Below are 19,474 nucleotides of genomic sequence, written 5' to 3' on the forward strand. Positions count from 1 at the left end.
TGCTTTAGGTGTGTGTGTGTGGGGGGGGGGGGGGGGGGGGGGGGGTTACAAAACAATATGTAAATGTTTATAATTTGAAATTATAAATTTTACGTGGACATCAATTTAGATCTACGTGGTGGGGGTTTTTTTAGCCGCGGGGGGGGGGGGGGGGTGGGGGTGGGGGAGGGGGGTCCGTGCAACTGGGAATCCTCCATAATCCGCCCCTAGAAGAGAAAAAATCATAAAATGTTGGTGCTACGAAGACATCCTTTTGAAACCTATCTTATTAGTTAAGCATTATATATCAGTGACCGCGGAACAGGCGAGAGCCCATGGGGACATGCCCCACTCCCACAAACACACACTCGCACACTTTTCCCTGTTACCGTGCTCAGAACGCTGCAGGTGCAATAAGCCATATTTTAACACCTCAAATTTAAAATGATTTCGGGTGAGCATACATCCGATCATGAAGAATATGGTGTGTGTGTGTGTGTGTGTGTGAGTTCCTTTCTGATAGTGAATTAAAACGTGAAAGGAAACTATTTCTTTAAAATAAATTTAAAATACATATTATACTGTACACTTTTCTTTTATAACACACACACACACACACACACACACACACACACGTTCGGAACGTATATTTATATATATATATATATATATATATATATATATATATATATATATATACTACTCAAAAGAATTTAAGGGTCAGACGATATTTTCGACATTATTTTCTGAATGTCAGTTATATTAGCTAGACCATAATGTCACGCATGGTATTGTTCCATTTTGACGAAAGTGGGTCTAAGCAACCCATAAATGAATTAAAATCCACTGTCATTGACACTGTCGACTAGTTCTAATGGCGAAAACATGCTTACATTTGCACGTAAATTAGGGCGAAAGCGAAAGGTCTGCTAAGTGCCCATAACTTGCTTTTTCACAAAGCGCTTCATTTGCACGCTTTGCACGTGTATTCCATGTTCCCAATGCTGAATTTCCATATAATTGGAGCTTGCGTTCGTGTACGGTGCACACTCCAAATTCGACAATGGTACGACTTCAACTGACTATCGAAGATCGAGGAAGGGCTATTGCTTGGCTTCAGGATGGCAATACGCAAAGAAATGTTGCTCTGAGACTTGGTGTCAGTCAGAGTGTCGTTGGCCGACTGTGGCAACGGTACCAAGCAACGAATTCTGTTCGAAATCGTCCACGTTCGGGAAGACCCCGAAGCACTACAAATAGAGAGGACCGCTACATCACCAATATGGCTCTACGTCAACGCACAACCACTGCACGCCGATTACGTGACAATCTGCGGACTGCGACTGGAACTCGAGTGTCTGATCAAACCATACGCAATCGTCTGAGAGCCAATAATCTACGCTGCCGTCGCCAGGCTGTTCGACCACCACTCCTACCACGTCACAGAACGGCCAGACGTCACTGGTGCACGCTTCATCTGCGGTGGCAACGTGTTCAGTGGGGTCGAGTGATGTTCACTGATGAGTCCAGGTTTAGTCTCCAGTTCAACGACGGTCGGGTTCGTGTCTACAGACGTCATGCGGAGCGCTTCGCTGATGTTAACGTTAGACAACGTCACCGGTTCGGTGGTGGCAGCGTCATGGTGTGGGGCGGCATCTCTATCCACCACAGGACCCCCCTCTATGTGGTGGATGGCAATCTGAATGGAATCCGCTATCTGAATGAGATTATCCGGCCGTTGGTTCTCCCAGGCCTTCAGCAGATTGGCGGCGGGGCAGTTCTGCAGGATGACAATGCCAGACCCCACCGCGCCAGGGTGGTAACGGACTTTCTCAGACAACAAGGTATCGCCAGGATGGATTGGCCAGCATATTCGCCTGCCTTGGCCCCAATAGAGCACGCCTGGGACGAATTAGGCAGGAGAGTTCGGGATAACCATGCCCCTCCGGCCAACCTTCATGATCTGGGTCAACTTCTTATGGCAGAGTGGCAGGCCATTCCCCAAGAGTTCTTCAGACGTCTGATCAACAGCATGAGGCAACGATGTGTCGAGTGTATTCGCGCCAGGGGTGGATTCACACACTATTAAACGAATGTTCTAATGTGTAAAATCCATGTTTGACAACCTTCAACTTTGACAGCATGTCATGTGACTTTCTTGTATACAGTGACGTTTATTTGTGGGTTTTTGTAAATGTGGAACAATAAATAAAAAAATTGGTGTAGTTTACATCATCAATCTAATACACTCTGAAACTTATTTGGTTATAAATTTTTGACCCTTAAATTCTTTTGAGTAGTATATATATATATTATATCGTTAAAAGTATGTTTATCTCTACATGACAGGCTTGTTTCGTGAGAGAGTTGAATTGCTCTCACTCATCAGATGTAGATTTAATTACACCGTCAACGGAAAGCTGATGACGTAAACGAAAACGACTACTATATATATATATATATATATAGAGAAGAGAGAGAGAGAGAGAGAGAGAGAGAGAGAGAGAGAGAGAGAGAGAGAGAGAGAGAGAGAGAAGAGTGTTATCGAGTCTCGTGAACATCATACACGGTATAGGCATGTCCAAATTAACCCATTGAAATGTTCACAGTATCTTGTTGGTTTTTTGGCAATGGACATTTGTTCTTAAAATTTCTGCATTGTTTCCCATGATACCCGTATCTATTGCTCATTTTACATCTCTTGAACATTAAAATATATAATAGCCTATGAATATCAATGTTTCCCCTTTTCTTGCAATAGGGCTATTTTTCTGGAATATCCCTAGCAAAAGTTAGGTAGTATATATATATATATATATATATATATATATATATATATATATATATATATATATATGCATATATGAATATCAACGTTTCCCTTTTTCTTGCAATAGGGCTATTTTTCTGGAATATCCCTAGCAAAAGTTGAGTAGTATATATTCTGCTGTCCGGAGTTTGCCGAAGCGTAGCTGAATGTGGGTGCTGTCGGATTTCTTTCTGTAGTATGTGTATTAGTGATTAATATGTGGATTTTTTTTTTATCAGTTAACTCGAAAATGATCGATGTAAAGGTATTTGACGTCAAACATAGGATTGGTGTGGTATTAGAGAGGGAATTTTTGCTAACTTTTTGGTTGTCAGGAATTGCCAACAAAATACATAGGTTGATCTCTGACTGTAATGAGAGCGTATTTATGTCCAAATGTCCGTCTAGCTCTCTTACAGTCAGAGTACTCTGGCTAATATATATATATATATATATATATATATATATATATATATATATATATATATATATATATGTGTGTGTGTATATATATATATATATATATATATATATGTGTGTGTGTGTGTGTATATATATATATATATATATATATATATATATATATATATATATATATATATATATATATGTGTGTGTGTGTGTGTGTATATATATATATATATATATATATATATATATATATATATATATATATATATATATATATATATATATATATATACACATATATAGGCAGCACATTCAACACTACAGACATTCAATCCCACATTACAACTTGGTATGAAATACAGACATTACTACGCTAGTAGTGAATTAAATTTGGTCTACAATTCGATGTGTTCCTTTATTTCTTTCCATCATATATATATATATATATATATATATATATATATATATATATATATATATATATATATATATATATACATTCGGTCTACACGTGTATAGTCTACACGTGTGTGTGCGTGCATGCTTGCATGCGTCCCTGTGCCTGCATACTCGCTTAATTGTTTCTTTTTAATGGCAATGTTTCCCAGTGAGGGCCTCGTATTATTTATAATTTCCGTAACACTGCAGGTCATATTTTAAAATATCTTGTGTGTAATGTTGCTATTTTTGGACAATCAAGGAAATAGAAACGAATATTCGACGTAGGCTTGTATTAAACAAAAACCTGGGAAAGAAAACAAAAAGTGTAGGCTACACGTTTCGATAAATATTTTAAACGAAAAATCTCAAAACACAAAGTACTTTGATGTAATATTTTTCATAACAAAGAACGATTTCATAATTGAATTAGCAGTTTTTGGACATCAGTAGCCGTTCTAAATGATAAACTATTGAAATAACGTTGGCGTATGATTTGGTAAGTACTGTGCAGGGAGAATTCAGTATTACAATGGCTAAAGTCACCTGATTTTAATGTCTCATATACGGTAAATTATCTTATATTGTAAACTATAATTTAATAATTTTTATTTTATTTTTCTTCTATAATGGTACCTTATAGTAACCAGTAATCATATGTAAGATGATTAAAAAAGAAAAAAAAAATTAAACTCGCTTCCTATGGTCCACGCGTGTTTTATGTTTCATGACTATGACCGCCATCTTTGTTGGGCAAAACCAGTGCTAATCTGATTTCTGTTTTCCTGGTGTAGTTCAGGTGACTTTTTGTCTTTTCTTTCCTTATTTTTCGTCTAATATTAATTACGTAAAACCTAAAAGAAAGCGTCTTTATTTGTAGAATAATCGGAAGATTTCAGAATAAAATTAAATTAAATACGTTTTACTTTTAGCCCTACTTACACAATAGCCTGAATAGGCCTGCACAATGTCATGTAACTTGTAAGCAGGGCATAAAAATATAATTTTTTAGACAACCAATATGTCGTTCGTGTGGTTTTGATGTTTACACGAACGATTTTCTTCAATAGTTCAGATACAAATGAAAAGGTTAATGGGCAACGATATTTAAACGAGAATCATTGAATCAAAGATGAGCGATTTTCGTAGCTCTTCACTTATCATAAATACGAAAGGTAGGACTTTCCTTTGGTACTGTCACGAATAAAGAAACTTATAAACAGAGTTATGATTAAAGTTAGTGACAGTGCCAAAGGAAAATCCTTCCATAACAGGTAAAATGGGTTTTAAACTAAATCGGTCTAACAGTAGTTCACCATGGACCATGGTAAACATCTACGTTTTTAAAAATTTTGACATTTATTGGACATCGATGTTTAATGGCCTAAACATGCATGCATTTTCTGCCCAATTTTCATGTGGAATCGATACAATCATGGAATTAATTATTTTGTGGCGAAAAATATGTACCAACAGGCAACACATATTTAAACACTTATCCTCGTTTAATTGAAAACCGTATGACTAAGGAAATGGCTGTTGCGCATGCTCAGTCTCGTCAGGCTATCAATTTAATGACATTAATGTTTACCTTGTTTAATTTAGATGTATAAAAAGGTAAGTACATATTGACATGTTATCTCTGTTCCATCAAGAATTGCAACAGGTGGTAAGAAAACGTCATTTTAAAAGCATTATCGAAAACCGTACTATGACACTATCAATGTAATGGCAACACAAAATTGGCGTTTTCACCGAAAACAGTCACGTGAGCTGAAACCGGCTATCCGGAAGTGACCAGTCATTACTCAATCGGCAATGCTAGTAGACGTGTTTGGTTGTGTGAATTCCGTCGTGCACCTGTTGCTGTTTAGCCATGCATTTGCATTGCATTCAGTAAGATTCTAGGGTACAAATTAACTGTAATATACTAATAATACATTTCGTTGTGCATAAAACTTATTCTTACCTGTTTTTCCGCATTTTTAAGCAAATTTGTTCTAAGTGTACTTCCTTAACAAGAAGAAGTTGTCGTGTCAATGATCGAACATGCACAGACATTACAACACACCCGGAAGTAAAATAATACGGTTTTAGATTTCGTACGGTTTTCGACAATTGGCGATACTGTATAAAGAAAACCTTCCAAGTTACGTTTCACATATAAATAGACAGTTTGTCCAAATAGTAATCCTGCATTAATCCAATTTTCAGTTACAAACAAAATCTTGAATATTCCTGCTGGCCATTGTAAGCTAATTTAAAATGTGATTAAAAACTGTTGGCGGAATAGGATTATTTTAGTTTCTTCCACAATGGACCATATTAAATGGAATGTCACATTTAATAATAATAATAATAAATAAACTAATTAATACATAATGAATTAATAAATAATAAAGAAATATTAATAATCTATTAATGTATTAGTAATGTTAATAATGAATTCATTAATAAAATTAAATAAATAACATAATAACAGTGTTTGAAATAAGCATTTGTCAGTTTGTTACCGGCATCGTGGTTAGGCCATTGGTCATCAGGCTGGTAGGTACTGGGTTCAGATCATGGCATGGGATTTTTAATCCAGATACTGACTCCAAACTCTGAGTGAGTGCTCCGCAAGGCTCAATGGGTAGGTGTAAACCACTTGCACCGACCAGTGTTCCATAACTGGTTCAACAAAGGCCATGGTTTGTGCTATCCTGCCTGTGGGAAGCGCAAATAAAAGATCCCTTGCTGCTGATCGGAAAAAATAGCCCATGTAGTGGGAACAGCGGGTTTCCTCTCAAAATCTGTGTGGTCCGTAACTATATGTCTGATGTCATATAACCGTAAATAAAATGTGTTGAGTGCGTCATTAAATAAAACATTTCGTTCTTTGTCCGTTTTTTCCAAATTTACTCTGACAAGCATAATTTGCCGTAGTGGTTATCCGGTGAACAAGTAAATTTTTATAAATTCTAATCAATATCAGTTTTTAGCAATTGTTCTACTACCTGTTATCTGGACGGGTTAATCCAAGATTAAAAACATATTAGTTAACCCACGTGATTTCGACTGACTGATGCTTTAGATAACGACAGTTTAAAAGCGATTGTGGACAAGAAAATGCACATTATTATGGGGCATAACTCACCGTTTGGTGTAAAAAAAAAAAAAAAAAAAATCGTCCGACTGGCAACTAGTATCATAGAATTAAGTTACCCAACTGAATATTAGGTCGTCACAGACGACCGGACAACTGTGAAAATTGAGCGCTGGTTAATGAAATCTTAAAGCCGTATACCCTAGTTCCATCCAGCGAAAATAAATTATAATTTGGTTAATCTACAAACCTGTAACACACTTAGATCACGTTTTTATCAAATGGAGTGAAAAAGCAGGTTTTATATCGATAAATACCATGGGAATCCCCATGTTCCAATTGCTTGAAATAATTTTGAAAGTTAGTATTCTGATGTCACCGGTAGATGTCGCTCGAAGCACAACAATGCCTACGTCACGACAAATTTAACAGACTTGGGGTGCGTTCCTTTCACCTCTCCTGGACATGTTCCAACTGTTCTGTCCTGGTTGTATCCCCTCTCCAGATATTGTAAGACTTAGCAAAATTATTGGTTTTAAGGGTTTGTAACATTTTGTATTGAGACACTTACCTGTCTGAACTTTATTGTTACTGAAAATGTTCACGAACTGTGAAGAAAAATCTCACAAATGAACAACAACAAATCGGATGTTGATTGCGCGAACCGTGCTCGAGAAAACAAACCGAACCAAAATGACAACGGTCACGTGGTATACCAACGTCTGTGACATTGAAATGGAAATATCCCCTCTAAAAATAGATTAGACCTTGTCTGCCCAACGTTTTTTTCTCAGAGGCCCGTGCCATTTTATGAAATACGAAAAATGCATTTTGTGGTATTACAAAAACCAGGATTACCAAAAAACACTTCAGGTGAATGGAAATATATATTCTAAATAATAAACGGTAAGTAAAGTGCAATTTTATTTGTGAAAAAAATTGGTTTAATAGCGAAAAACAACGCCGTAATGGTTAACAACTAGCCGTAACTAGGGTGTGTCCCTTTAACTTCACCGTAGATGTTCATTTTACACGAACGTAGAACTACATTTGCAAAGTACTGAAAAACATTTAGTATGTTCTGCAACCAGGTTTATTACATCAGTGTTTCCCCTAGGCGCCGGAAGGATCCCGCACCGACCCTGTGAATTTCTTTACCAGGACCGTAAAAATTGTTCACTTCTTTGATTAATTCGCCGATATTATAAAAAATAAAATGCAAATGCTAGTAGTCATAAATATACTAGTATTCTACAAATATGTACATTGTTAGATCCCGGTGGCCACTTAGGGGAAAACATGATGATGATCGAAAGAAAAAAACCCCCAGATCTACAAGTCAATACTTTCGATTTCCTATCACATGCAACAGTTCATTAATGAATATATGGTCACCAGTAATCTATACCCCATCCCTGAAATGAATATACCTACAGATGTAATTTTATTGAAGTCCAAGTTAACAAAATGTTGCAATGTCATTTTGGTACAAGTTTCCTTTAATTACTAAGTGACTGGTACCCAAACAGTTACTCTAACACAGTGCAGGTGTAACAAAATAAACGGTGACCAGTCTCGTCAGATCAGGGTTTTTTTTAAAGGTTGCACATAACCATATTGTTTCACGAACTTCCAAATGTTTTTTTGTTTGGTCTGTTTTTGTTTTTGTGGTGGTGGTGTTTTTTAAATGATATTTAAACATTACATAATTAAATTTGCAAGAAATTATTTTTAAGTGCATTATATGATGAATTGACACAAATTTAAAAATGTACCTACATATATAAAAAAAAATATTTACTTTCTTTTATTTGTTTTATCAGTGTGAATTTTTTATCGTGACCAGTAAATTTTTTATCCACTGGTCAGTATGAGAAGTTTTTTTGTTTTTTTAATTCTAGAACCCCTGATATACATACAAAAGTGGGGCTAATGAATATTCAATCAGAATAATGACTTTTTAAAATCACCAATCCCATGGTTAGTGGATTTTTTTTTTTAATTTTAGAAGACCTGGGTTTTACTTTTAGATAAATAAATTACAATCAGTAATTCAGTAATATGTATTTTTTGTTTGTGCTTAGTCTAATACTTTTATACTTCTTTTTCAAATTATTGTTTTGACATGCAAACATTTAATAATAATAAACATTATTATTAAAATCTGTCTTAAAATATCTCCTCTGTATAAGTGTACATGACACCCATATGTATTCCATAATGCATCTAGAGACAACTGAAAATTAAAAAACATTTTACAGGGGAGCATGCCCCCGAACTCCCCTAGAATCTTCGCACCCTTTGGTGGCTCAGTTTACATCAAACTATTTTGCTAACCCTCTGAACAAAAATCCTGGGGGAAACACTGTTACATCTACACTAACATATGCATGGCTGTTAACTGTCTGTCGTGAGACGGATTTCCGTCGTCAGAGAAATTGTGGAAATTATTTTTTCAGTCAGGTTTTTTTTTTTTTTTTTTTTTCCAAATGAAAATCACTTCAGCCGTTTTCGGTTTCCGTAATGTCAACCCGATCGCTTCGGACGTTTTCTTCGCCCCACTGACCCCCTTTAGGGACCCATCCCAGGGTATAAACTACTATACATTTTGGGGCCGGTGAACGGCCCCATTCCCCTAATGTAAATTCCCAATCCAATATCAAACTTTTCCCCAATTAGACCATTCGACCCAACAGTTTCCCAATAAAGATTCCCAAAGTTGCTCTTATCGTGGACACTTGAACTCATAAAAATGTTTACAAATTTAGCTAATTGTATATATATAAAAAAAAAATGACATCGACATTGGTTTTCCGATCGATTATGAACACGTGACGAACAACTCTGACCTAGATATGCAAATTAGGTGTATCCTGTTTTGATACAGTCTGTTGTATCGTAGTTTTTAGTAATAATGCCTACATTGTCTGATATAATATATTTTTGGTAGAAGAATATAACTTTTTGTTTTAATCCATCCATTTGCGTTAACACATATTTGGGATCTATCGCAACACGTCCAACCCTAGAGGTATATGGGCACGTTAAATTGTTATCTATCTATCTATCTATCCAATCCGCTATTTACGGATGTAGAAAGTAAAAGTATTGACTTAATGTTCATCCTGCACTACCATTGCTGTGCTATTTTAAGCAGACGATCTTATTGTGTAAAAAGGTGTGTACATATGTTTCGTACTTTTTTTCCCCAGATATTTTATAAAAAAAAATTTAAATCATGTTTGGTACGGTTTTTGTAATTAAACCCCCCTAAAAAAAACCCCGTTACTACAGTAGTTGTAAATTAAGTGAAAAAAAACCCCTAATTTAAATGTGCTACTCACTCCCTTTGAAGTAATGGCCGTACCCGATGTCACACCATGTGACGAACAGCACGTGCGAGTTTGAACACTGTTACAATGTAATAGTTCTGCTGGGAGATTATTAGATTGCGTATTATAGATATTGAGACTTAATAAAAATGATCCGGTGAAAAATTTACATTTACCGACCAGCGATATGTTACTTCTTTATTATTTACGATTGAATAATGGGGTCATTCGAGAACTACTCAACGTGCACTAAGGACAGTAGGAATTATGGGATGTGTGACAAAACGTAATTGGGGGTGGGGGTGGGGGTGTGTGTGTTATTGTACAACGTAATGTTAATTAATAAAGTATGCAACCAGTCATTGCCGTTTTATTTTAACATATATGTATTACTAAAGACCCCAAAGTAAAATATGACATGGTCACAAAACGTTACACGAGCGAGAGGGGTATTAAAACTGCAAGATTTTGTGTTACGTATTTGTTAAATGGACACAAAGATCAACAAAGGACTATTCAACGTTAGCGTAATGCAGTATCAGACATTGGCTTTTACCCCATTTTTTAACGACCATAATGAATTTGCAATAAGACTACGGCAACCCGATGTAAATGTATTTGAATATTAGATTTGCCATCCATTACCTGGCGGTCAAGCCTAAATAAATAATATCAAGTAATAATGCAAACTTTAAAAAAAATGTCCGTAGCTTGTGAAAGAACACCCCAGCAAATGTCAGCCTAATAGGACTATTTTTATTAATATAGGTTCACTGCAAGACCCAACAATTAATGTTTTTGTCCAATAAAAAAAAAAAAACAGGGTTTGGGTTGGGAGAAATACATGTTTAAAGTGGACTACAATTGTCATGTAAAACACTACCATTTTGAATGGTGATATAATCATGGCACTGACATCCGCCATCTAAACCCCCAACCAGGGGTACCTTGAAATTTCAGTCACAACATTTTACTTCTGTTAACAGCCATGCATATGTTAAACATTTTATAAGAATATAGTGCATAATATTTATGTTTTGTTTGAGTGAACTCTGAAATTATAAACTCATTAGTAGCATTTGCTTTACGTCCCCGTTCATTTGCTAAGAGCAGATTCCGGAACCGCGTTAACGTCTAATTTAATTTTAAATGACAGTAATGTTTAATTATTATTTACGATTGAATCTGTATCCCACCTCATATACCTAGTTTGCAACGATTAAACATTTTGACTGCACACACAAGGCATGTATACTTTATTTTTATATAAGCTGTAAAGCGTATTGGAAGCTATTTCAAAGTTTGAAAATCATCAAAACAATTACTTGTACGAACATTCAGTGGCGGAAATTACCGATCTCAGTCCATAGTAAAAGGGGAATAACTTTTAAGTTATTGAACTTTTCAACATAATTTCTGTTTTGGTGTGTTAACGCATTGGCAAGAGTTCCGATCATGTTTTGGTGTGTTAACGCATTGGCAAGAGTTCCGATCATTCCAGCATTTAGGGATAGGGTTAGTTCTTATTAGAGTTATGTCAATGCTCGAACGACAGGCCTGCACGAATGACCGTTTCGTTTGTGCCATTTTATTTGGCATAACTAATTTACCGTTAGTTTAAAATTTACTGAATGATTAACATGCGATGAGATCTGATTGCAACGAATCGCAACGCTCCTTATAGATTCCCTTGTTATTGTAAACAAAGATGGCAGCGTCCGGCGGTTAATTTTTGATATTGCTTTCAAGATTGTCACATGTTACCGATGCTGTGATTGGTCAGCGATGTCATCGTGTAAGGGACATAATCGGTGTTACACATTTTCTTCCAATAGAGGGTGCTAGTAGTGGATATTAGTAATCTTGACTACATGTATCAAGGCTGAATACGAGGAACGAATATTGGCCTTGATTTATGAAGATGCGAAATCACATGCAATCTGAAGTGAAGAGTAATAAGCGAATTGGTTTAAAAAGAAAAGCCAAAGGCTTTAACTTTTCCTTCTGTATCCACCTGCTGCCCTACAAGTGGAAATATTGGCGGACAAGTAAATTTTGTGGTATACTTGTCCGATGGACAAGTGAATATTTTTTCTTATTTCTATCGCTGAATAATAAATAAATTAATACTTAATAAATAATAATAATAGTAAATTACTGAATATTACTACTACTACTAATAATAAATTCCTGAATATTAATATTAGTAATGATAATAAATAACATAATAAATGAAATAATTATTTATTTATTTAATAATAATAATAAATCAATATAATAATAATAATAAATTATTATTATTAATAATAAATTAATTAATTGTTAATTAAATAAAAACAAATGATTTTTCATTTTTAATGTTTCCTTCATACATATACATATATGTAGACGGGCAGAGACACATACACACACAGGGGGTGGGGGGTATGGCAGACATAGGGGATGGAACTATAGGGGTAGCAAGAGATGCATTTGCTTGTTTCTTGTTTTCTTGTTCAGTTAATGTGAATTATTAATAATTTAGTGTGCTTACCCGTGTTTAATACCTAGTAGTACTTACAACATACCTCAGTTGTGACCAAGTCACTATATCACATTAGTCCAGTGATAAAGCTTGATGCGCGGTATAACAAATAAATAAATAAATAATGAATAAAACCCTTAAAATAACTAATGACCAGTAATAATAACTAAACAAATATAATTTAAAAAAGAAGAAGTAAAAACGAAAAATAAATAAATAAATAAAACCTGCAATGATAATTAAACAAAGAATTTTTTTTTTAAAGAAGTAAAAAAAAAAAAAAAAAAAAGAAGAAACCTTTGAAATAACTAATGGCCTGTAATAATATTTTGTAAAAATACTATAGGAAATAATAATTAAGAAAAAAGTAAATAAATTAATAACAAAATAAATAATCAATTCCATTCAGTTCCGAAATATTTCTTTTTATTGGCTTTACGTAAAATGCTTGATGTGAATAATTATAGTTCCGCCATATTTTCATTCCGCATTTTCAATGTGCCAGGATAAAAGTAATTTTCAAATTGTGGAAATGTATCATCTTCAAACATCTAATCCTTGAAAGGTTACCAAAAGTATTGTACTTACTATTTTAGTCTAAAATTTATTAAAATATGTTGTACATGTTGAGGCTCCTAAATAAAGCACATATGCCTGATTTTATTAAATTGTGAGTGCAAATGGAAATTTCGATCCAATGGATAAACATTACGGCACAGCAGTAAACATCACAATAATAAATATTGTGCCGGAGACGTTTATCTTGATGAACTAGTTGCACAGGTACCTTCGTATGAGCCAGATGAGGCTATGTATTGGCATGGTTTGACAGTCACTAAGTTAATATTAGCGGTCATTTTGTGCGACTAGGTACAGTCGCTAGAATCAGGGTTGAAAATTAGCAGTCGCCACACGGGCAACTAAGGGCGACCAAGAATTTTACAAAGACCATCGATTTTAGGGTCTGAAACTGAATGGAATGTGACAAAATACACAACAGATCTGGCAACAGAAGACAGAACATGTTCTATATTTTTACAGCACCAAAATAATGAATAAAGATAATATTCATATAAAAACATATTCATTTATTAAGTTTTAAACCCATACCATCTCAAATAACATTTTATTGGGGTAAAAGTTCAGTGTAGATTGAAACAAAAATTATTTACAAATTACTGTCAAACTGCATAGGTTAACTTTTTTCTGATACAGATTTTAAGGCAGTTGATGGAACATCCAAGGTAATCTGAATGACAAAACCGTAATGGGTCATTCCGTGTTAAATCACCCAATGGGTTTAACCCCACCCCCTCACATTTGGTTTCTAGAGAGATTTTGACTGAAAAAGCTTAATTTTCAATTGGATGGGGGCCCTATATTTGAGTGTCCATAAATAAGTAAGCACTGGTCCAATCTTGATGGAGATGGAAATTGCCCAAGGATTCCAAATCTGCCATTAGTTTTTATGTAGATGTAAGTTGAAGTGTGATGACCTTTTGACCTTGTTGCCCTTGTGACCTTGAAATGAAAATTGGTCAGAATTATTGCCCAACATGTTTTTTACAAAATATAACAGAATAATGCAGCTAGCAGTACAGAAAACCGCAGCTAGTCATTTAGTTAAATTAATGTGCACAGTGATATATACACAAACACATGCATATTAATTGCAAATATGCAAATCAAGGGCAGATAAGTATGTTTCTAACAGAGGCTATATATACTGGTTTCATACCCACCCTTTCTGGAAAGGAGGAAATGTCACAAATTGTGTATGATGTATAAACTTTCAAGTAACGTGTTGCCAACCTTTTCAGTCTTAAAGCTACCATGCTTTACTGTCGAACAGAATATATACCACACTAATAATGGGGAGCACCTTCAAACATAATTTTCTCTCGAATTCCTTCTTTCCTGTCAAATATTAGAAATTCTTACTGGTACAGTGTATTCATTAAAGAGGTTTAAAATACAAATAAAACAACATGACCCCACAGTTGGTCATAAATTTGTATGGCCCTTCTTGTACTTGTGATCATTCAGTTGAAGACTGAACATTTTATACATCAGGCCCTAATCTTGCCGGCGAAATGAGCGGGGTTTTTTTGCCGAAAGTCTGCTTAAGTTGCCCAGTTATCAACAGCAGTGAGAAGTTGAAGTCATATTTTGGACTTAATCCAATTTCAAAAACGAAATCACACTAAAGAAGTCAGTATCCTGACTTGTTTAGTGTCATAGCTCACTTGGCACCTTGTCACCATACATCAGCCAGTGGTGGGTTTTCTTTTGGGGGGGGGGGGGGGGGGGGGGGGGCTCCGGACTATCCTCGAATAATCGTGAACCAGCCTATTAAAGGGAAGTGGTTACTTTAAAGTACAATTGATTTGATTAAATAATGTTTTACCTTGTTCAATTTATTATCAAAATCAACCAACAAATGTTAATACTCATGCCAGTTTCTGTTGTGAAAAGATTAAATTCCTGTCAGTCTAATGTTGACATTCTTCAGATACTCTCATAATCTGGGCTATTGTTAAGTGATGCGTGTAGCACCATATGCGGTGACTGGTCAAGCATTGTTAATCCTCTGCCACATTCATTTCAGTAATGCCAGAAAATACTAATTAATACTTTAATTTTAACATAATGTGTGTTCTGTATTGTGATTGGTTAATTACATTCTTTTTCCTGGATCAAATAGACAATAACACACGGAAAGCCAACGGTGTTATTAGCAATTGGAACAGGCGAAGTTGACAATTCAAGGGTCTACAGTTTAGATTGTAGCCAGGTATGTTTTTTCAAGAAATACCAAATATACAATTAGTTCCATTGAAAAACTATCCAGTTTACAATGGACATAACCCACAAATGTTTAATTTTTGACCTCAGGCTAATGCCTTCGGTCAAAATTACATTTGTGGAATCAAATAGACAATAACACCGGCAAATATAAAAACTCCATATGGTTATCTCCTAAATGAAACATACAACTGTTTTGTTTAAATTTTATTACCGAAAGTATTATTTTATATCAAAATATGATTAGAACAGAGTGTAAAATTAGAATTTTCCCGATTGAACACGGAAACTGGCGAAAGGTTACGAAATGTACAGATAAATGTTCACTTTGCCTATTATCAAATTTCGCCCCTTTTATCTGGGAAGGTAGAAGTCGTGTCTCCTAGTTTTTCAAGTCTAGATTAGAGCCTGATACATTTGGCCATATTTTCCTCAATATTGTAAGCTGGGCCAAACTGTTTCAGATTATGTGGTGTCATACTAGAACCCATCAATATAAATAAGTATGAGCAAAATCTGAGATTTAGGGAAGTGTATTCTACATGGTTAATTTGACATGAATGACCCAATACCATATTGAGCCACCCAAAAAGATCAACGATGATTGTCAAATATGATAATTTTCTTTTGTTTGGAAAAACATGATTGGCCACTTCTGTGATTTTAGATGGGGAAAGTAGTTGACCGATAGTATTATATAATTATTTACAGTATTGGTTGTTTATTACTGCTATAGTATATTAGGCTAAACATGAATGTAATTAAATGCCTAGATTCCAAAACAATCACAGTGTACAATAGTTAAAACAATAATTTTATGTGTATGTATTGTGTAATGTGAAATGCCAAAAATGAAGTAATCTCACAGTCTAGTACTAAGTAGCTGATAAATGTCTATTACCATTTCAGGGGTTATAGGTTTATTAGAGAACATTTTAATTTTTCCTGAGCAGTGAAGTGTTAATATGCTAATAACTTAGCGTCTTATTTCGGGACACTTCAGTTAAAAAAAGACTGTTGGATAAAGACTAATATTAGTACTTGTCATGAGACATCCGATTGGTAGAAATGACATCACAATACACTGTGATGTTTATAATGTGTATTCTTTTTATTACTCTCCAGATGGCAGCACCCCTACCATGCATTGACTGGTAATCTAGCTTAATCTACCAAATCACACCTGCCAAACAGAAATCACAGGTGAAGGCAACTCAGAGAATAAATCAGTTATGTTATTAATTCAATATGTAAGTTTCTGAACTGTTATGCAGCTTCAGAAACAAAACAGTACATTGTTGGACAGTTATTTTATTCTGTTTGTAGCCTGTTTGGCAATGGTGGTTTAAGCCTGCTTTGTATAGAAAGATAATATAAACTTATTTGTTGATGTTAAAATAAGAACAAATATAAATAATATAGCTGAATTTCTAATTGTTATTTTCATCCAGCATTCACCCCTAGAAAAAAACAAAACAAGACTAGCAGGACATTTCTCATGATGGAAATATTTCTGAATTGTGTTGAGTGTTTAGCTAATTTTTAACTTGCATAAACAATTAAGTACACAGTGAGACATAACAATGAAGATAGAATTCTACTAATAACATACTGCTAGGGATGGTTTACATTCAGTAAGGATTTTCTTTAGTGTCTATAACCAAACCATTAATGTAGAAACTTTGTAGTAACATGTAACTTGCCCAAAACTAAGTGATTGAAAGTCAACAGTAATACCAATAAGATACACATTTCATACATGAATATGATATATTTTGGCAAATTACCATTTTATTACATGTTAGTTCCTACAATTTACTTTTACAAAAAAGTCATATGTAATAAACAAATTATTTTATATTGAAACAGTATACTAGTAGCAATCTTAATACTCACATCTGAAATGTTAATATTTTGAAAATAAATATGTTCAGTTGATTGGTCAGGGAACATTTTGTTTAGTATCGCGCCACGATTCGCTATACACGTTTCAGAGATCGTTACACAATTTTAAAACATTAAATAGTAGTTGCTAATCAATTTTCAATTTACTAGAAATGTCTCCAATTCAGATTTTGAAACAAAATGTTCTCTGTTGGTTACAGACAGTACCAGATGTCACATCCAGCCATGATCAGTAGATTTGCAGCTGATGAAATGAAAACCATTAATAATCATCTCAAACATTTTTAAACTGTAGTTTTCAAATATGGGAAATGTTATTTGTTTTGTTTCAAAGACACTTATAGTTATATTCAAAGTTGATTTTGTTCAAATTTATGATTACCGTTTGTTTTAACAAGGTTACTGTTTATTTGGTATTAACAAAGTTACCATTTATTTTTTTACTTTTTCATGAACATTTTAAGCTAAAGAATGCACATTATTACTTTTCTGGCAGTTTACATACTGTGTATGTACCTTATGATTTTATATCTAAAACCCTGTTGTTGTTTTTGTATTATTGACTTCATGTTTTTTGCCTAAGTTGAGTGTAAATCAGTATATTGTGCCTTTAAAATAACTATTACAATTAGTTGGAACTGGTTATAATTGTAAGATATTTAGCACAACCGGTAGGTTTATTTTATTTTTGATATTCATATTTATTAGTCTTGTGATGCATAAAATCATAGATGGTTCACTTAATCTTAGATAAAATAAATATTATGTTCACAATTGTTCATTTATCAGATATCCTGACAAATAAATAGCACAATAATAGTTAGATGAAGTGCAAATTTATGTCTTGTTATACATAAGATTGTAGTGTCCATAATCTTAAGGGGGAAAAGAAAGAAGCTACTGTCATAAGCATAAACTTGGAATTATAATTCTCGTTGGTACATTTTCCAGTGGTAAAAAAGCTGTTGAAAGTTGATTATTCTTACAGTTCACCATAAATGCCAATACACCATCATCACCTACTAATTTTATGTTTAGACATTGTTGACGACAACCAGAAAGAAGGGTGGGACATAAAATTCATAATCAATATTTTACAAACAATTATTATTTTGAATGATGGTAATTTAGTATTAGGAACACCCCTCTATTAAGACCAATTTTAATCAATCCCACCGATGGTTGCAATAGTGGAGTTTTGCTGTATAATATTGCAATACACTTTGTTGTATCTTAATATATTACAACACTGTTATGACTTTATTGTTGCACCCCTAATAAATAGAATATTATACCAATACCCTTGCAGTATTTACATTACAACTTGTGTGTTTTCATTTGTAATATAAACACACTCACAGGAACTCTTAGTGTACTCTACAGCCTGCTTCTCATTTAGTAGTCTAGGTTGGAAGTGTAAGATTATGAGACAGAATCCCAAAATATTTATATTAAATCGCATTAATTTTTTATGATTCTGGCTGAATCCTACAGTAAAATCCCCAAATTCATTGGCTGCTCTATATATACTACTCAAAAGAATTTAAGGGTCAAAAATGTATAACCAAATAAGTTTGAGTGTATTAGATTGATGATGTAAACTACACCAAAAATTTAATTTATTGTTCCATATTTACAAAAACCCACAAATAAACGTCACTGTATACAAGAAAGTCACATGACATGGTGTCAAAGTTGAAGGTTGTCAAACGTGGATTTTACACATTAGAACATTCGTTTAATAGTGTGTGAATCCACCCCTGGCGCGAATACACTCAACACATCGTTGCCTCATGCTGTTGATTAGACGTCTGAAGAACTCTTGGGGAATGGCCTGCCACTCTGCCATAAGAAGTTGACCCAGATCATGAAGGTTGGCCGGAGGGGCATGGTTATCCCGAACTCTCCTGCCTAATTCGTCCCAGGCGTGCTCTATTGGTGCCAAGTCAGGCGAATATGCTGGCCAATCCATCCTGGCGATACCTTGTTGTCTGAGAAAGTCCGTTACCACCCTGGCGTGGTGGGGTCTGGCATTGTCATCCTGCAGAACTGCCCCGCCGCCAATCTGCTGAAGGCCTGGGAGAACCAACGGCCGGATAATCTCATTCAGATAGCGGATTCCATTCAGATTGCCATCCACCACATAGAGGGGGGTCCTGTGGTGGATAGAGATGCCGCCCCAC

The 19,474-nt window shown here is 34.7% G+C and overlaps 1 protein-coding gene across 4 annotated transcripts in view; it reads left to right on the forward strand.

Annotated features, from left to right (window-relative positions):
- Window positions 1-3,933: 3,933 nt before the first annotated feature.
- LOC121368250 (ubiquitin-like modifier-activating enzyme 1) overlaps window positions 3,934-19,474 on the forward strand; it is a 75,645-nt gene continuing 60,104 nt past the window's right edge. The window contains exons 1-2 of one of the 4 annotated variants that reach the window (XM_041492901.1): window positions 3,934-4,136; window positions 16,512-16,589. The gene's annotated coding sequence lies outside the window, so the exon portion shown is untranslated. Of the gene's footprint in view, window positions 4,137-4,349; window positions 4,437-16,511; window positions 16,590-19,474 lie in introns of those variants that run through there. The other 3 variants (XM_041492899.1, XM_041492902.1, XM_041492900.1) reach the window with 3 other exon arrangements.

This window comes from Gigantopelta aegis, chromosome 3 (assembly GCF_016097555.1).
Source record: "Gigantopelta aegis isolate Gae_Host chromosome 3, Gae_host_genome, whole genome shotgun sequence".
In the NCBI taxonomy this organism is placed as follows: domain Eukaryota; kingdom Metazoa; phylum Mollusca; class Gastropoda; order Neomphalida; family Peltospiridae; genus Gigantopelta; species Gigantopelta aegis.